The 20,885-nt window shown below is 40.8% G+C and overlaps 1 protein-coding gene and 1 long non-coding RNA gene across 7 annotated transcripts in view; one reads left to right on the forward strand and one right to left on the reverse strand.

The window, feature by feature from the left end:
- Window positions 1-11,810, reverse strand: part of LOC137335222 (protein LKAAEAR1-like) — a 31,726-nt gene extending 19,916 nt beyond the window's left edge. For 2 of the 4 annotated variants that reach the window (XM_068000459.1, XM_068000460.1), the window contains exon 1: window positions 11,383-11,810. The gene's annotated coding sequence lies outside the window, so the exon portion shown is untranslated. Of the gene's footprint in view, window positions 1-7,385; window positions 7,571-11,382 lie in introns of those variants that run through there. The other 2 variants (XM_068000461.1, XM_068000463.1) reach the window with 2 other exon arrangements.
- Window positions 11,811-11,871: 61 nt separating this feature from the next.
- LOC137335223 (uncharacterized) lies at window positions 11,872-20,594 on the forward strand. Of its 3 annotated transcripts, none has more exons than XR_010966366.1 (4): window positions 11,872-12,544; window positions 12,961-13,067; window positions 15,793-16,009; window positions 17,594-20,594. It is a non-coding gene; the product is annotated as an uncharacterized lncRNA (long non-coding RNA). The 3 variants fall into 3 exon arrangements; XR_010966367.1 differs by having other exon boundaries at window positions 11,872-12,492; XR_010966368.1 differs by having other exon boundaries at window positions 11,872-12,137.
- Window positions 20,595-20,885: the final 291 nt, after the last annotated feature.

The raw sequence follows: 20,885 nt of genomic DNA on the forward strand, positions 1-20,885 counted from the left end.
CTGTGCACCTGAGAAAATGAGGGCAATTTGAAGAGCCTTCCCCAACCAGCACAATCAGCAGAATCTTGCAGTTTTGACCTGGGGTCGTGGCCAGTTTTGTGGGCAGGGCCTGATTTGGGCAAATCAAATCTTGAATCAGCATAAAAGATCAGGGAAAGCACAAATGTAAGTGGTTTTGGGTGTAACTCACTTACGTTTAAAGTTCGCCGAACTTTTGCGCTGGTTCGGCCAATTCTGCCGATATAACTAGCGGAAGCAAGCGAGAACTCGACCCCACTGTACCTTACTCTGTGGGATACTAGCACACAAACACATGATGTGTTCATCTGAATTTCATCCTCTACTATTTTAGTGGAGGTGTTAATTCATTTAATTTAAATAAGTTAATGTTGCTAATAATGTACTACAATGTTCCTATAGGGACATTCAGAGCTACTGGCCTACAAATTGGCCTGTGACCATTTTTTTTTTGCATCCTGTGACCATTTTTGGGCAGGCGAGAGGCGGGTGGGGTGACTCAGACTCCTCGTGCCTGAATGACGAGGCCCGAGGCTTTCCAGATATTGGACTTCAAGCTTCATTTCAAATGAAGCCCGTTGGTGAAGAGGACTTCAAGTTTGGGCCACTGCGACGCTAGCAGCAGCCCTTCGGTAAGTGTTGGCAGGGATCGGGATTGGGGCCTGGGTCGAGGCCTGGATCAGGGATCACGGAGGTCAGTTCAGGAGCAGTGGAGAGATCGGGGCCAGGGATGGGATCGGGAGCACTCCTACTCCTCCAGGCTCCACATTCAGGTAAGTTAATAACCTTCTTTGTTGCAGGTGATCCCTAGGGCTGGTTTTCCTTAGTACAGCCCAAGCTGGCAGCGGCTGCCTCAGGGCAAACTGATTTTACAGGTGTTAGGCCCTTTATTTGCATATGCAAAGGGTCTAGCGCCTGCTTCAGGCATGGGTAAAGGACACCTTACCCAACTTGGTGGGCAGCACACTTTCAGCTGGAAATGTGTGCATGCTTCCTGCCCGCCATATTATGGCCTTAGTAGTCTGAGCAGTGCCCGAAAAACGAGCGCTACGTGGACCAATTTCTAGGCCACTGTGTCTTTTGAACTGGTGGTGCAGTATAAATTTCTTCAAAAAGCTAGCTGAGAAACTTTAAGTTTTATTGAAGAAAATAAAAGTTGGTTCTTTCATAAAACCAGTCTGAAAATATGGGTCATGGTGGAAATTGGATATAATTATTTTATCAGATAGGAGATGGTTAAGACTGTTGATTTAATAAATAGGTGTAAAGTTCACAGTGCTGCTGTACTACAGTGTTGCTAGAGTTCAAGTTGCATGATTCTAAGGGTGTATTTAAAATATAACTGCGGTTTGCTTTGCATTGATGCTACAGTTATAGTGTAAATGCCAGTCTAAGTTGGAATCAGGGCCTAACCTGATACTGAAGCAAAGCAAAGCAGAATGAGAAGCCAGTCATGTTGAGCCTTAAATCCGCATCTACTGCTTCACATCAATATGACACTTGCAGCATAAATGCATGCTAAGGCTAACGAACAATTTCCTCAACTATTCCAACAACAAGCAAGCACCTGAGTAGGCTTCTGAGTGCCAACATTATAATATGTTTACTTCCAGCATTCTTCAATACTGGAATCTATAAACCGGTTGATCATCAGAGAATGTGGTCATTGTGCCATGACGGTACTTCCTCATTTTCACTTCTCCCTTTCGTACTTGCTCATATTACACTATGATTTTTTTTTAAGTCCCAAGAGTTAAAAGTCATTTAAAATTATGACTCATTTTGTAACATTAAAACATAAAAATCTTCTGCTCCACAGAAACAAGTCTTATGACTATTATACGCACTTGAATTCCTTTCTCAATTTAATAAATGTGGCATGACAAAGCACTGAACACCCATTGGGATAGGCAGAGATTTGAATCTCAGTGTTAATTGGCATTTGAATTTAGCATAGAATAATACTGGTAGTTCTCAGCTAGGTCGCCAGATGTAATGAATGGCAGAATGCTCCATAACAGGGAGGTAGGGGGGGCAGGAATGCTAAAAATATATACTTTATACATACACAGAGAGACCAGTCGGTTTCCTCAAAGAATGCCTCCTATGAACTGAAGACGAAGAAGACTATAACATAGGCTACACTGGCTGATGAAATATACTGTAGAATTATAATGGTAGAACAGGAATAAAATTCATTCAAAATTAAGATAAAAATTTGCAACCACATTTTAAAGTTTGCATCAATGCACATATAACATCTGCTGCAGTGCAAACATGTTGTGGTAGGCAACATGGCAGTATTTCAGCAGAAGCTTCGAAGCAAGCTGAAAACTCCCCATAATGGAGAGATTGTCCTATTAAACCTACATACATATAATTTTGATTCATAGGTGTATGTATTCTTCTGTAACACAACATAACTTCTAAAAGTTGAAATTACCACACTTCACTAAATTTCAATAAAATACTAGGAACCAGACTTTAAAGTTGTCCAGCCATTGAAACACTGACCAAATCTCTCCATTATTATATTCTTCTGAATTTTTAAAAAGTTATTCCAGGTGGAGTTATCATATACCTTGTTGATGTTCCAAAACACTATGCTTTCAAGTGGTGAGCTGCAGATTCACATCTGTAATTTGTTTCCAATCTTACTTATGCCATCTAAGAGCAGAGCCAAGTAAATTAAGATCGCGTCAAAGACAGGAAAAATCAGTGGGAATACTGTCTTAGATGCCTGGAAATAGTGCTTGCACATGGCAGAAGGAAAGGGAATACAGTCCCCACCACTTATACCATCCATGCCTACCATGGGCAGCTGCCTATATCCGACAAATAGCACTGACCATTTGCCATTACCATAGGAGTCAATTACAAAGGCACCGCTTATAACATATGAAGTGCAGCAGCTATTTTGGGCATACTTCAACATGGAATCCAAGTTTGCTGACGATACAAAGCTAGGTGGGAAAGTAAGCTGTGAGGAGGACGCAAAGAGGCTGCAAAGGGATATAGACAGATTAAGTGAGTGGGCAAGAAGATGGCAGATGGAGTATAAAGTGGGGAATTGTGAAATTATCCACTTTGGTAGGAAGAATAGAACAGCAGAATATTTTTTAAAAGGTGAGAGACTAATAAATGTTGATAGTCAGAGGGATTTAGGTGCCCTTGTACATGAATCACAGAAAGTTAACATGCAGGTACCGCAAACAATTAGGAAGGCAAATGGTATGTTAGCTTTTATTGCAAGGGGGTTGGAGTATAAGAGTAAGAAGGTCTTGCTGCAATTATAGAGGGCTCTGGTGAGACCACACCTGGAGTACTGTGTACAGTTTTGGTCTCCTTACCTAAGGAAGGATATACTTGCCTTAGAGGGGGTGCTATGAAAGTTCACTAGATTGATTCCTGGGATGAGAGGGTTGTCTTATGAGGAGAGATTGAGTAGAATGAGTCTATATTCTCTGGAGTTCAGAAGAATGAGAGGTGATCACATTGAAACAAATAAAATTCTTAGAAAGCTTGACAAGGTAGATGCCGAGAGGCTGTTTCCCCTGGCTGGAGAGTCTAGAACTAGGTGCCATGGTCCCAAGATAAGGGGTGGGCCATTTAGGACCAAGATGAGGAAAAATTTCTTCACTCAAAGGCCTGTGAATCAGACAAAAATTTACAGAACCAAAGAAGACGACATTAGGACAGGTGACCAAAAACTTGGTCAAACAGGTAGATTTTAAGGAGCGTCTTAAAGGAGAGAGAGGTGGAGAGGCGGAGAGGTTTAGATGGGGAATTCCAGAGCTTAGGGCCTAGGCGGCTAAAGGTACGGCTGCCAATGGTGGGGTGAAGGAAGGGGGGATGCACAAGAGGCCAGATTTGCAGGAACGCAGAATTCTCAGAGGGTTGTAGAGCTGGAGGTGGTTACAGGCATAGGTATGGGTCAGGCCATGGAGGGAATTGAATGCAAAGATGAAAATTTTTTAAATTGAGGTGTTGGTGGATCAGGAGCCAATGTAGGTCAGCAAGCACAGGGGTAATGGATGAACAGGACTTTGTAAGAATTAGGATATGGGCAGTCGAGTTTTGGATGAGCTCAAGTTTATGGAGGGTGGAAGATGGGAGGCTGGCCAGGAAAGCATTAGTAGTCGAGTCTGGAAGTGACAAAGGCATAGATGAGAGTTTCAACAGGGGCGGAGGCAGGCAATGTTATGGAAGTGGAAGTGGGAGATCTTTGCGATGGAGAGTATATGGGATTGAAAGCTCAGCTCCAGGTTTTAATGGTACGCCGAGATTGAAATCTGTCTGATTCAGCCAGGGAGGGGGATAAAATCAGCACTTTATCAAATGCCTTTTGATAGTCCATATACACATCATCAACCTTCATCACTATCTTCATCAAATCTCCCCGTTATTTCATCAAAGAACTCAATCAAGTTTGTCAGACACGATTTGCCTTTAACAAATCTGTGCTGGCTGTCATTTATTAACCCATGTTTTTCCAAGTGACAATTAATTTTGTCCTGGATTATTGTCTCTAAAAGTTTCTGAAGTAGGCTGACTGGCCTGCAGTTGCTGGGTTTATCCCTCTCCCCTTTTGTGAACAGGGGTGTAACATTTGCAACCACTCCCATATCCAAGAAGGATTGAAAGATTGTGGCTAGGGCCTCTGCTATTTCCACCCTTACTTCCCTCAGCAACCTAGGATGTATCCCATCCGGACCAGGTGACTTTTGTACTTTGAGTGCTGTCAACCTTTTAAGTACCTCCTCTTTATCTATATAAATACAAGTTGTTGTTGTTGTTGTTGTTGTTGTTTTATCCTATCCAATTTCTCTACTACCTCCTTTACTGTGACATTGGTATCTTCTTTTGTGAAGACAGATGCAAAGTACTCATTTAGTACCTCAGCCATGCCCTCTGCCTCCACAAGAAGATCTCCTTTCTGGTCCCTAATGAGCTCTAGAGGATTGGCTAACCAACAGAAAACAAAGAGTCGAGATAAAAAGGTCATTTTCAAAATGGCAATCTGTAACTAGTGGGGTGCCGCAGGGATCAGTGCTGGGGTCTCAACTATTTACAATATATATCAATGACTTGGATGAAGGAACAGAGTGTCTTGTGGCCAAACTTGCTGATATTCAAAGATAGGTGGAAAAGCAAGTTGCGATGAGGACACAAAGTGTCTGCAAAAGAATATTGACAGGTTAAGCGAATGGGCAAAAATTTGGCAGATGGACTATAATGTAGGAAAATGTGAAGTCATCCACTTTGGGAGGAAAAATAAAAAAGCAAAATATTATTTGAATGGAGAAAAACTACAAAATGCTGCAGTACAGAGGGATCTGGAGTCCTTGTACATGAAACACAAAAAATCAACATACAGGTGCAGTAGGTAATCTGGAAGGCAAATGGAATATTGGCCTTTATTTCTAGGGGGATGGAGTATAAAAGCAGGGAAGTCATGCTACAACTGTACAGGGTACTGGTGAGACCACACCTGGAGTACTGCGTACAGTTCTGGTGCCGTTATTTAAGGAAGGACATACTTGCATTGGAGGCAGTTCAGAGAAGGTTCACTTGGTTGATTCCAGGGATGGAAGGGTTGTCTTATGACGAAAGATTGAACAGGTTGGGTCTATACTCATTGGAGTTTAGAAGAATGAGAGGAGATCTTATTGAAACATACAAGATTCTGCGGGGACTCGATAGGGTAGATGCTGAGAGGATGTTACCCCTCACGGGGAATCTAAAACTAGGGGGCCTAGTCTCAGACTAAGGGGTCGCCCGTTTAAGACGGAAATGAGGAGGAATTTCTTCTCCCAGAGGGCCGTGAATCTTTGGAATTCTTTACCCCAAAAAGCTGTGGAGGCTGAGATATTGAATACATTCAAGGCTGAGTTAGACAAATTTTTGATCAGCAAGGGAGTCAAAGGATATGGGGAAAGGGCGGGAAAGTGGAGTTGAGGTAAAAATTAGATCAGCCATGATGTCACTAAATGGCGGAGCAGGCTCGAGGGGCCGAATGGCCTACTCCTGCTCTTATCTCTTATGGTCTTATCCTACCATTGACTATCCTTTTTCTATTTATATGTTTATGAAAGACTTTAACGTTCTCTTTTATGTTATTTCCTCACAATCCTCAGTCGTATGAAGGTCAGAAATCTTAACAAATGGAAAACTAGAATTTAGATATTTATACTCACTTGTTGATATTAAATGTGTATAAACTACTATACTGCATACAGATATTAAAATACTGTTTATTATACTAAAAGGGAATATAAATAAAAATGTTGACTTCTGCCTGAGGAGTCTAATGGCAAATTTTATATCAGAAGCAAGTTCTTTTTTTACAAATGGGGGCACTGAATAAGCAGGCCAGTAACAAAACGTTAGGTATGGAGTAAATGCGCTTCTGGCCATTATGGACGTTCTGTTATTAAAGATTAGGTTACAAAGTCACCAATGTGTGCTGTGCTGCTTATACACTGATGCCATTATTTGCCAGCTGTTGACCATCAAGCCGGAGCTATGCATCTAATTGAAATCGCCAGATTCAGAAACACAACTACAGAAAGAAACACTGTTACCCACTCTTTACAGGAAATGTTTTTTTTGTAGTCAAGCATCAGAAATGACCACACACAGCAGCAAGCAACTTTTGTTCATGGTAGGAAATTAGAATTGGCAGAATTCTGTTTGCAGTAGAATTTGTACTAGACAGCAAAATGATTATTCATAAATACATGAAATGTGAAATATTATATCTTTAACAATAGGAATATGGTCCTTTAAAAACTGCCCTTAACTTTTTTTAATGCTCTAACGTACATGAAGCATATTCAGGAACTGAAACTAGGATGGACTTGTGCCTAGGCAACAGTTTCAATGCTTTTTACTTCTCCTACCAACTGCTCCTACCTACAATAGAAATATTATACTGGGTGTTAATATTACACAGTGCTGTACGTACTGTTTTATAGGATAAGACTTTTAATTAGACCTTTAACTGCAAGATCAAAGCCAACTGTTATTATTAGAGGAGAATAACGGCCTAAAAATTATCTTGTGCTTTAATAACGTTCTCCCTAAGTTATTCAAACAACTTATAGTTGGCACTATTAAAGATGATGATGATTCTGGTAAATCATTGAATCATAAAACGATAATTTTGTTACTGCATTAATGCCAAGAAGAATTGGAAATCATGATGCATGGCATCATGCGAATATATTATATTTTACACTTGTAAGTGTACCTTGTAAATGAATTTTTCTCACAAAAAAGATAAAATAGTACAATAGTTACAGTAATAATTAGGCTGAGGTACAAGTTTGATAAGAAACATTGTTATTATATTTGTACTGGAATACCTCAAAGGCGAAGGTCTGCATGAGAAAGTGGTGGTGGGACTTCTCCTTGAACAACTGCAATCCTTGTGCTGTTGATGGACCCACATTGTGTTAGGAGGAAATTGCAGAGTTTTAAGCCAGTGACAATGAAGAAATGATGCTTTATGTGCAAGTCAGAATGGTGCATGACTTGAAGGGGAACTTGTAAGGTGATGGCATTTCCAAGACACTGTTGTTCTTGTCCTTCTTGAGGATACATTACGGAGCTAGGAGATGCTGTCAAAGTAACCTTAGTGAATTGCTGCAGTACATTCTGGAGATAGTATATACTGCATCTACAGTGAGTCAGTGGTGGAGAGGTTGGATACTGAATTCAATGGCAGGGACACCAATTAAGTGAACTTCTTGGTTTTGGATGGTGTTGAATGTTGCAACTTCACTCATCCAGACAAATGGTGAGTATTCCATCACACTTCTGACTTGCATCTTGTATATGGTGGAGGGGTTTTGAGACGTCAGGGGGTTGAGCCACTAGACCAAGTGCCCTGCTCTTGTATCCAATGTATTAATAAAGCTGGTTCAGTTAAGCTTCTGATCAGTGGTGACCCCCAGGATGTTGATAGTGGGGTACTTGGCGATAGTGGTGCCACTGAAGGTCAGGCAGGGGTGGTTGGGCCTTTTGTTGGAGATGATCATTGTCTGACACTTATATGGTGCGAATATTATGTCATTTGTCAGCCCAAGCCTGGATGTTGTCCAGGTCTTGCTGTAGGGTTTCATAGGCTGCTTCATTATTGGAGGAGTTGTGAACAGAGCTGAACACTGTCAGCAAATAGTTTCTCCCTGACCTTATGACAGAAGGCAGATCATTGACAACGCAGCTAAAGACGGTCGTACCAAGGGTGTTCTACTGAAGGGGTCCTCCAACATTGTCCCACAGCTGCAATGATTGGCCTCCCACAACTATGGGCATCTTCTGGTGTAACAGGTATGATTCCAATCACTGCAGGGTTGTCCCCTTGATCCCTATTCACTTCAGATTTGCTAGAGCTCCTTGGTGCCATACTCGGTCAAATGCTGCCTTGATGCCAAGGGCAATCACTCTCACCTCTCCTCGTGTATTCAGCTCTTGCAACCATGTCTGAATCAAGACCATGAGAAGTCTGCAGTTAAGTGACTATGGGGAACCAGACTGAGTATTGGTGAGCACGTTGCTGGTGAGTAGGTGTTGCTATGTGACACTGTTGATTACTTGTTCCATCACTTTGCTGATGATTGGGAGGAGGCTGATAGGGTGGTAACTAGCTAGATTAGATTTATCTTGTTTTTTGTGGATAGCTTGGTTAGGGAGGAAGCTAGTTTAGGTGAGCAGGCCTTAAGCACTATACCCGTGATGTTATCAGGGCCCATAGCCTTTGTTGTGTCCAATGTACTCAGCTACTTAATGTCATATGAACTGATCAGAGAGGGCCAACATGGATTTGTAAAGGGTAAGTCATGTCTAAAAAACCTAGTTGAATTTTTTGAGGCGGTAACTGAAGTGGTAGATAAGGGAGTATCTATGGATGTTATTTATGTGGACTTCCAGATGCAGGCATTCGATAAGGTTCTACACAAGAGAATGTTAACAGAAACTGAGAGCATTTGGAATTGGATGTAGCCTATTGACATGGGTAGGGAATTGGTTAGGAAATAACAGAGAGTTGGGATAGTGGGTATGTACTCAAATTGGCAAGATGTGACTAGTGGTGTCCTCTAGGGATCTGTACTGGGGTCTCAGTTTTTCACTCTATTTATAAATAACATAGACGAAGGAATAGAGAGTCATATATCCAAGTTTGCTGATGACGGTAAGCTGGGAGGCACAGTATATAGCGTTGATGGGAGCAGGAAGTTGATATTGATAGATTAAATGTGTGGGCAAAACTGTGGCAGTTGGGAGTTTAATGTGGGGAAGTGTGAGGTTATCCACCTTGGACCTTTCTAAATGGTGAGAAGCTAAGAACTGTGGAGGAGCAGAGAAATTTAGGGGCCCATGTACAGAAATCACTAAAAGCTAGTGGACAGATAAAAATAATTAAAAAGGCTAATGAATAGTTGGCCTTTATTTCAAGCAGGCTGGAATACAAAGAGGTAGAAGTTATATTACAGTTATGTAAAGCTCTGGTTAGACTGTACCTGGAGTACTACGTTCAGTTCTGGGCCCCGCATCCCTGGAAAGATATTTTGGGGTGCAGCGCAGATTCACCAGAATGATACCGGGGCTAAAAGGTTTAAATTATGAGGACAGGTTGCATAAACTTGGCTTGTACTCCCTTGAGCATAGAAGGTTAAGGGGTGGTCTAATTGAAGTGTTTAAAAATGATTAATGGATTCGATAGGGTAGAATCACGGGGGTCAGGGGAGCCTGGAGTTGGGTAGAGTCGAGGGGGGAATCGAGGAGTTCTGCTCTTCCCGGCTGATCCAAGATCTCCTCCCTCCTTCCTTCCCTCAGCCTCTGCACTGAGCGACTCCTCGTCTTTAGTGATATCAATCGTCATTTCAGCTCCCCTCGCACTGCCTCCTGTGAATTCACTTTCCTCCTGTCCACCCTAAACCTCCACTTCTATATAAATTCTCCTACTCATACTCACGGCTACCCCCTTGACCTTGCTATCACCTATGGCCTCTCTACACCCCTGGTCTCTTGCAGACAAGGTCATCACTGAACACTTCCTTGCATTCCGCTCCACCTACATCCCCCTCAACCCCTCAAAACCCACTTCCTTCTTGAGAAAAACTCTTTCCCTGCCCCCAAAATCACTTATAACCATGCTTTCTAAATCCCAACTGCCTAACCTTTCGCTCTCCATTTGCCACAATACTTCTGAAGCTGTCAGTCTGCTCAATCACTCCTCATCTTCACTTTTAATGCTCATGTCCCCATTAAAACCTTTACTCCCTCCCATCCTGGTCGATCCTCCTGGTATGGCCCTCATCTTCGCTCACAAGTCCAAGTTGCTCAGACTTAAGCATATCTGGTTCAAATATTCATTATCATATCTGGATGGACCACGTCAAGCGCAATTGGGCCACACACTACTCCAGGATCATCCTGGAGAGCAAAAATAATCCCTGGCTTCTCTCCCAGGAGAGTGAGCGCACAAAAAATGAAGGCGAGAAACAGAAGTGGATAAAGGGCAGAGGCAAAAGGATAGATTGGTAGGATAAATTGAGAGCCTGCAGTGGAGGCAGAGTGAGAAAGAGATACAAGTAGCACAAGAGGCAAAAAGGCAGAAGTGATGTAAGAGAGACAGAGGCAGATATATGGAAGAGATGACAAATGTGGAGCAGGAAGAGGAAAAGAAAACAAGTACAGGAGGAGGAAGAGAGACACTCAGCAAATTTACGAGTATCCTTAGCTAGAGGGATGTGAGAGGTTGATTTTTTGGCAGGGCTTAGTATTAGAAAGTTTGAGAACCTCTGAATTAAATAGTATTTGGTGCAATTCAGCATCAACAATGGACATATTTTGGATCAGTAAAGGAACTTGTTCAGAGCCACATAGCATGGAGACATACCAAATAGAGAGGTGACAGAGGAAAGACTTACAGGAAGAAATAGAAACAATGAAAAACAAAGTTGGTCAGTGTGATACAGATATTAAATGAGAAAGTGTGTGACAGCTAGAGAGAGCAAAAGGATGAAAGTCAAAAAAAGAGAGTAGGACACAAAAAGAATTAGGGAATGAGAAAGAAGCAGAGACAAATTACAGGAAGAGAATTTTAATTAAATTTTATCTGTGAACAATGCCATATAGTAATATATTGTTGGGTAAATTCACTGATATCATCATGCTCCCTGCAGGGAGACGGACTCGAAGGCAGGATGAGTTGGAGAATTGGGACCAAAGTGTTGTATCCCTGGCTCTGCCTTGCACTCCCTTCCAGTGCGGCTCCTTGCTGACTGTGCAGAATTGCTGAATTTACCTTTGTGTACTACATGGTAGAACATTCCTGTCATTATAAAATCAACTCACCGTGCACAACGCCGCGGGAGATCTGCCAGTTTGGACTTTTAAGGCATCGCCTATCCTGATGTATGTTCACTCTTAAAAGTAAGCGCAAACTCTGAGCAGGCTAGGCGGGTTTGCAACACAGGCCACTCTCCTGAATCCGAGCATTTCTCTGGTGTTGACAGGTCCGCCTACACAGGCGAGTATCGCTATTTCTACATACGACCATGTATGAAGAGTACTGACTGGCTCCGACTGCATTCACTTCCCCTGTAACACCGTGTTAATCAATCAGCAAAATAATTACCAGCAATACATAACGTCAAAATTGACAATACAAACGCACCCTTCAAGTAAATACGCATTAAACTTGGAGTAGATGCGCAGCAAGGTCGGTTACTTTAGAGAGAGCAAATTTTAGAGGCACAGAACGGAAACCAAATAGCTATCACTATGGTAACCGTCGACAGTTTTTCTTCCGGGTCATCGGTGATTTTTTGCCTTCGGATAATTACTTATTCTGACGGAAGGCCTTCGACCTGAAACTTTAACTCTGTTTCTTTCTCCACAGAAGCTGCCTGACTTGCTGAGCTTCTTCCGCATTTTCTGTTTTTATTTCAGATGTCCAGCATCCGCAGTATTTTGCTTTTGATTTCGACGAATTCATGTTCTGTGGATATATTCAGTGCTATTTTTTTTCCTGCCACATTTCCAATATAAAGAAAACATATTTTGCTCATGCATGGACCATGTAGGCCTGGTGAATAGGAGGCTTGAAGGTCAGAGGCACATTGACACGGACTAGAATTCTTTCCTTCGATCCCTGACGCTAATCCAGGGGTGCTGTAGCCAAAAGTCGCGAAATCAGCTAATTCAGTACACATTGGGATCAAACTTGGACCCTTCCTAGTCAAACAGTTTATTCACCTTACAAGTTTAACATCAGTAGGAAGCGATTTCAGCTTCGCACCAGCAGTAAAACAGTTCAGTCTAAATCAGGTGTCAAAGCTCGAATCTATTCTGAAGGAAGGCCTAATCACTCTGCTTTTCTCAGGTCAGGGGCCTGACTTCAGGTTCAGGTTGCTTTTATACAATCACTGCAGCATCGGTTGCAGCATGAACGCATTTTAAAAGGTTCGAGACTATGCCTTTTATCTCCTAATCGAGCATCTCTGGTTCACCAAGGGTACTTAATTTTGCATTTCAACTTTTCTGCTTAAGGGATAGAATTCCAGGTGCTGACCGTATCTGAGGGAGAATTTCAAAAGGCAGGAAAAACTACATTAGAAGCTTTGGTGGAAATATTATTTGCTTTCTCTGTGAGTTGGTAATTGGTAGATATAGGAATTTAAAAGACAGACTGGAAAGATAAGTATTTTTAAAGGGACAAAGTCAAAAATTGAACTAATGCTAAGTCATTTCTATTTTTAAACTACTTTGTTCCATATCTAACTGTATTTTTGTATTATTATTAATTTAAAAAGTGAAGTAGTACATTTTCTGATATTTCCAATTGGTGTTTTACAATATTTTGTGTCTGAATGTTATTTAAAATTCTGGTTCTCACCTTTTGCTATTCCTTTCTGTATCTCCTGCAACCAGGAAAGTCGGGTGGGCTTCCTGTTTCTGGGATATTACCAGTGCCCTTTTTAGGGGCTGACAAGTGATGTATTTGAGCAGCACACTGGAGACTTATAATCCAATTTTTGGTAAGCATTCAAATGAATATTCTATTTATTATTCTGATTTACAACATGAAACAAATATCACACAATAAGCATATCAAAGATTTATTGTTTCAGGTACTTTCTAAGCAAGGTTATCTACCATATCTCCAGTGCAGTACTTAAACTTAAGTAAGTGATCAACAGAACAGTGTAGCAGGTTTAGCCATGATCTAATTGAATGGCAGAGCAGGCTGGAGGGGCTGAATGACCTACTCCTGTTGCTGTGTTCCTAGATTTGCAAGCTTAACAGAACCAGGATAAATGCACCTCAAAATATTTTATTAAACAAACTAAAGTACCAGTAATGGTCTTTAAAGTTAACTAGAAATTACATTCAAAATAATCATCTCAGTTAATTATGCCACATTACAAATGTTTTCACAGCATTTTTGATTAAACATTAAAAATGGCAAAATACCACCACCCTCTGGCTGAAAAGCACAACTACAGTTAAATGCTTTTATATATACACATAGTAATAATTCACATTGTGTACCAGGAAGAGGGTTCACTGTCCCCATGTTCAAACAGGGCAATTCAGCCAAAACATTGAAAAGGCAAATTTCACCCTGTAACTAGGATGAAAAGTACCAATATAGTACAAGACCAAAACACACACAAGTCAAAAAACAGGAAATAAGAGTGAGAGATTAAGATGATTATCAGAACAGTAACATGATACTAACCTACACGATCATGGATGTAACACTTGGTGGAAATTGGATATTCATGGTTGAAAGTATGATATTCAGGAGAAGATAAGGGGAGAATAGGTCAGTTCTCAGTGGTCCACAGTCACAAAAAACTGATGAATTTTGTTTCTTTTTAAATTTTTCTAATAAGAAAGGGTGGTAGAAGCAGGTTTAATAGTAACTTTCAAAAGAGAATTGGATAAATACTTGAAGGGGGAAAAATTACAGGACTATGGGGAAAGACCAAGGGAATAAGACTAATTGGATAGCTCTTTCAAAGAGCCGGCACAGGCCAAATGGCCTCCTCCTGTGCTGTACCGACTATGATGATACTATGAAGAACTATTACAAAAAACTGAAGTGTGAAAATAAAATTTTAATCTCACATTACTAACCTCTAAAACCAACCAATATAAAACTATTACTGGAAACAGGAGCCACAGTTGTGCACAATCTCCAATCGTTTGACTGTAATTCATTCTGAATTTTGTCTTCATTAGTACATGTAATGATGGATTGATCTAAAATACAAATATTCAGAAATACCAGACTTTAGCCATTTGATTCTGCAATGTCTCTTAAAATAAACAAATCAGTAATTCTGAGCCTGCATAAAAAGATAGTTAGAAACCAAAACCCAGAGTTCATGTTAACCTATCACATAAAAATATCTAAACATTTTCATTCATGACTGAGTCTGGCAAATGCCGAAAAAAAACTTGAGACAGTAAAAGTTCAGTCCTTAACATAAAAGTAGATTACAGGCATCCAAAAAACTGTTTTTATCTTGACTATGAGTAAGGGGCTAGCACTGACTCATTTGCCTATTTTTAATATCATAAACCAAGCAAATTTTGAAGCTTCTGAGGATAATCTGGTACAGAGTAACACTAAAGTTAAAGGTACATGCAAGACTTGCCCATATGCTTTCCATGTAAAAACACATTTCTTGTTCCAACCGTACTTGTAGCTTCTCTTCTGCTATAGGATTGGTAGGAACTGGGTTGAAGCTGCACCAAGCCCATTACCTGCAATCAGCAGTAGGAGGAATAAAAATTCAACTCATCAGCAAGTGCTTGATTTAAACTCAGTTCCCAAGGTAAAAGGATAGTTTTCTAATGCACAGTACCATCCAGTTCCCAATTAGCACCTTTTAAATATGTTACGAAAGAAAAACAGTTCATCTTAATGCATGGATTTTTAGGAACAGGAAAATGTCATTAGGCCCAAGAAGGCCATAATTCTTTGATAGCTGAACCATGCCTACCCAACTTTTCACCATATCCCCCAATCCTTTCTCTCTCCAGAAAAATATCTAATTGCCTCTTCAACCCATTTTTACTATCTGCTCCAACGGACTTCCCTGGTAACCTATTCAACAAGCTGGTTACCCATTGGTTCCACAGGTCTCCCCTTCTTGCTTCTAACTTCCTAATTTTCCCTCACCTAAAGGATTGTGATGTTATTACATGTTGTAGAATTTAAAGGCTAGCTTTGTGCTTTTTCAAAGAAAAAATTCAACCTGATTTTTACTAAGTGTGGCAGAGCAGGATTCTGTCATTCACTGGATTAGGCAAGAATTGGATTGTCAAATCAGAGACCATCATCAAGTGTTTCTGTAATTAATGATTCCTAGTTGACGTCAAGGATGTTGGAGATCACAGTGCCCCCCAAAATTGCAGATAACAATTGCAAGTTGTCTGATAGAATTAGTGATTGTGAGCACTATCAGTGATCCTATGTCAGCAGATTCAGAGACTTTTTAATTCCAAAATGCGGACCACAGGTGACTTTTTTTAATCAGACAATTAGGAAATCACCTCAGGGATAACCATAATATATGTAAATAATCAATGGCAAAATGTGGTGATAAGAGTGAGACAGCAGTATGAGTAGATGCATGCCGGTGGGCTATGCAGACTGTCACCATATGATTGAATCACTGAAAAAAATTTTGATGTAGAAGGGTGGAATTGAAATGTTGATAACCGTTATGAAACTCTGTTCACTGACAGATAAATGGGTCTTTGCCAGTTTGCAGCTATGAACTTGACACAGCTTGTGCGAGAGCCAAATTGGCCCCGAAGATCTGCAAGGAACGCAACCTGGGATACGTCCAATGTGGGACTCGGCTGCTGATTGGAGTCAGGGGGAGGGGCCTGCACAAGTTGGCCTTTGGCAGTTTGGGGACGCAGCTGCAGCGTCCCCCCCACTGAAGACACCAGAAACTGGGTAGGCAGCTAGCTAGTCTCGGGGGGAATACTGAGACATCACCCTTCCCACCTTGAAAGCTGCTGACTGCAGTCTGAATGGTCCCCTGTGTCGGGGGCTCCTTTACAGATTTTACAAAAGTGATTGCACCCCCCCCCCCCACTTGTCTTTGGGACTCCAGACCCCGACCCTGGCATGGGCCAATCTTTTGGCTAGGTGAGACCAGGCATACCTGCGTCACTGCTACGACGGGTCCTGACTGAGGGCCTAGGATTGGGAATTCCTAACAGGGGATTCCTACTCCTGGCCCTCATTTCAATGGCCTTGCCGAGGCCGACAGAGGTTCTGCTTTTACAAGACCATTCCGGGCATATGAGTGCAAGGCTGGGATCGAGCATAAGTGGGTCCCAGCAGAGCGTTTCGGTGGACTCCTGTTGGACTTACGGCGAGAGTCCGCCAGAATGGCTGTGACTTTTCGGGTCCATTCTTCTTATGATGGTCTTGTAACATTAATATTACTGTAACAAAATGGTTAATAAAACAATATACTGTGTTAGGGCTATTAAATTTGTGGCTCAGGAAGTCCTTACATTCAGACTGCAGGTACCTTGGACTTGCTGTCCTAGAAGTTGATATCCTGGATGTGGTGTACTCTGTTTTGTATTCCCACAAGATATCTATTGAAAAATGTAGCAGCTATGTGAGCACTAGTCTATGATATCATCTAATTGAGCCTGTAATGCAGTGCCATCACAAATAACCACTTCAAGCATTGGCTTTGCATTGCCATATCACCGTATTATACATCTAGGCCTAGAAATTCCACTTTTTTTTAGAGGTGGTAATTTGGTGTACTGAGAATGGAGGTATAGGAAATTGGAGCCGATTTCCACCTCTTACTCGGACCCAAGAGAAAAATCTGTTGGAGGGGATTGGGGTGGGGGTGGGGGAGGGGGGGCGGTGGGCAGGCACAAAAGGCCTTTCATGGAATTTCTCAGTCTACATCTTTATACATACATCTCATATTAAAGCCAATTGGCCAGTCCCGTAGGTGCCTGTAATAGACAGAATGTGCTGTATACAGAAAATATACCAATTAGTTATGAAAGGAGAAACTAACCTGCAGAATTTCCAATATCCTGCTTCTCGCTCATAGTTTTGATCTATGTTAGATAACAATCAATGTATCTAAATAAAGCCAAAGACATAAAGCTGGATCCTAGGGAATAGCTAATTCTGATTTTCTCACCAATTTCAGTGAAGAACAGAGTGTATTGAGACCATTTTATAGTGTATTTAGTATTTGAAACTAATGAGGTAGATGAATCAACATCTTTGAGAACAGTCTACTTTTCTTTGAATGATGTTTGTGTGTGATTACAATATATGAAATCAGCAATATAACAAAAATATATCACTAATTTCTAACACTTTCTTAAAAACTGTTCCAACGCTAAAAACATGTACACTTCTTAAAAACTCTGGTCACAGAATCACTGTAATGAATGTAAAATCAAGCTTCCAGTACCCTGCTTCAACTCTCTTAATACTAACTTCAGAGTTGTATATCTATAACACAATGCACTTTTTCATTTTGTATAACAGCCATGCATATAGCTTTCTTGAGCAAGATAGCTAATATTTGTCAAAAGCAAAATGCTGCGGATGCTGGAAATCTGAAATAAAAACAGAAAATGCTGGAGAAGCTCAGCAAGTCAGGCAGCATCTGTGGAGAAGGAAACAGAGTTAATGTTTCAGGTCGAAAACCTTTCATCAGAACTGGAAGATGTTAAAAGCGTTAAAGTTTTTGAGCAAATACAGAGTCTGGGAAAGGGAGGAGGGAGGGGAGGGGAGGAAAGAACAAAAGGGAAGGTCTGTAATAGGGTAGAGGGCACGAGTGATTAAATGACAAAAGGGAGATGGTGAAAGCAAGGAAGGTGGTAATAGGACAGGTTAAGAAACAAAAGATTGATCAGGAGTACCTGTAAATGACAGCAGCAGAACCATTACCAACACTGGCTGACTGAAAAAATGGGAGCAGTGATTATGATCTGAAGTTATTGAAATCAATGTTGAGTCCAGAGGTTGTAAAGTGCCTAAACGAAAGATGAGGTGCTGTTCCTCGAGTGTATGTTGAACTCCGTTGGAACAGTGTAAGCCAAGGACAGAGAGGTCAGAGGAGGAGTGGGAAGAGGAATTAAAATGGCGAGCGACCAGCAGGTCAGAATCACGCTTGCGGACAGAGTGGAGGTGTTCAGCAAAACGATCACCCAGTCTGCGTTTGGTCTCCCCAATATAGAGGAGACCGCATCGTGTGCAGTGGATACAGTATACTAAATTGAAAGAAGTACAAGTACTGCTGTTTCACCTAGAAGGAGTGTTTGGGGCCCTGGACAGTGGGAAGGGAGGAGATAACAGGCAGGTTTTGCATCTCCTGCAGTCGCACGGGAAGGTGCTGTGGGGAGGAGAGCGGGTGTTGGGGGTGATGGAGGAGTGGAAGATAGCTAATATTTGTATCCATTTGAGACAATTTTTGTGTATTTTTTGTTCCCACTAAGAATTGGGTTGAAACTACTCAAACGAATTTCATGCACATCCTGTCCTATCATTTGAGAAAGGACACCTTTGTCCCATCAGACTGGTTGAATTTAAACCCAGGCCACAGAGGTGAGGAACAGCAGAGTCACAGGATCAATATCTTGTGGACTCATTGATCATAGTTGCCCAATAGATCTATCAATGATAACTGCCCTCTTTAGTTTAGAGTTGCTTCCTTTGTTGCATTAACGTTCAGTTTAGTCATAAGCCTCTTATGAGGAACCTCATGAAAATGCTTTCTGAAAGTCTTAAGGGCAGTGTTTTACTACAAGTAATAATTTGACACCAAGACAACAGACAAGAGTCATACTGCTAGCTGTGCATTGCCCTTTGGTTGGAGAATGGAAAGTAAATGTGGTGTAGTAACACAGTTTTTCTTTTCACAAGATAAGTTTGGATGAAGAAGACCTTTGGCCCATTTGATCTCATATGCCGTAGACTTTGCCGTTTTGCACACCGATCTCGCAGTTGTATTCTTACTCCAAAATTTTCTGGATTTGTAATTTGAATACACTGCAGCGAGGATAGCGGTGAATCAGAAGCAGCCCAGCCAATGTCCAAATAAGTTATAAGAGATTTCCACGATTTACTTCATCTATAACGCCCTGAAAGAATCAAGGATGTTTATCAGACAGGATTTTCTAAAATTATTTTGTCTGTTTCTTACTGAAACGAATATGAAACCGTGGAATCCCCAGGGTGTAAGATTTTAGTGAAACTGTACTTTTATATTAAACATGTAAAAGGGTTAGCTGAGCTTCAAAACAGCATAAATAGAAGAATTGACTGTAAGAAATCTGTTCCTTTATATCTGCCCATGTTCTGTCCTCCAAGAATTCTATTGGCTATTGCTATTTTATACACGTTTTTGTAGTACTTCCCTTTGCTGATCTACATTGTCTATATGTTTATTTATTGGTTACCTTTATCGTGGAGAATGTTGCTAAATATGCAAAGGCAACACTACCTGCATAGAGCTTTTAACTACCTTTAATCCTAGCCATTTTGCAAAATTGGAGGCAAAACAAAAATGCAGCTGGTACATTTAGAACAATGGATGATGAGCAGTATATTACAATGTGTATGGGCTGTTGCAAATTGGTTTTTGCATTGTACTTCCATGCATAGCTGCAATCCTTACTGGCCTAGATCCAATTGATATCCTCTCACATCTCTGCAGTTCATGCTTGTGCGATAGTTATTCGATATATAGCTTTTGTGAGTCTACTTAAATTTCTGGTCAGCCTTATACATGAGCTAGGCTCTTTGGCTACTGCCGAGAATTGTTGGAGTATGATTCAGAACAGAATGGCCTTTTATTTGATTCACTGGGCAAAAGGACCAAATAGGAACAGAACTATCAGTTAAAGAAAACCTACTTCATTTCAATCAACTGACGATCCCTTTCATTCCACAAACAAACCTGGCTAACTTTTTAGCATGATTTGAAATGTTACAGCTGCAAGCCACATTTTAAATGCATTCATGAAATCATAACACAATAGTAAGATGATGACTAATTTACTAAAGTACTGAAATCCCTGTAAATCTCCCAGCAGGTAGTTGAAGTAATTTCATGCAAGTTTACTTGAAAATAGTAAATCGAACAGCTGATGGATCCTTTAAATCTATAAAGCAGGCTGCTGCCATCAAAGGCCCACCTGCGCCATTATTTTACTGTTTAAGCAGCAGCAATGATAAAAGTAACATTAATTCAGGAAATTCGCGAATTAGGGACAGGGCTATGATAATTAGCTTCTCACTACTTCAACGAAGGTAACAGCAGAGTGGCACAAAAGTCCCAGGAAATTAGAGCATAGTGTAAGTCATTTATGCCCTAATTTCCTCTTTCCTTTGCACCATAAAACAGGCCCTACGACATCAAATTTCCAGAAAATTCTGGGCCAATTTATTTATTTGTATGTAATGTCAATTGTATGCAATATTACAATTCCTGAAAATCTTTACTTCAATAGAATTCATTGTAAATAAATATTAGTTAATTTAGTCTGCAAAAACTGGTCTGTATTTATTGCCAACCAATTTGATGTATGTTTGCTGGTGTAATGTGAGATACCCATAATGAAGAAGCAGATTATTTCTAGTAGGGTAATTACTAATCTTTGGGGTATGCACTTCTGCTAAAGGAGGATCATCAGAAAGGTACTGCTTCCATATTGAAATAGACAAGGTCTGCAAACGGGAACTGTTGCAAGAGAGAATGTAGTTGTACAAAAGCATAACTTTGTAACATCGAATTTATAATTTTCATTATTTCTTTAAAAATGAGTAGATTATT

This window comes from Heptranchias perlo, chromosome 19 (genome assembly GCF_035084215.1).
Source record: "Heptranchias perlo isolate sHepPer1 chromosome 19, sHepPer1.hap1, whole genome shotgun sequence".
Lineage (NCBI taxonomy): Eukaryota > Metazoa > Chordata > Chondrichthyes > Hexanchiformes > Hexanchidae > Heptranchias > Heptranchias perlo.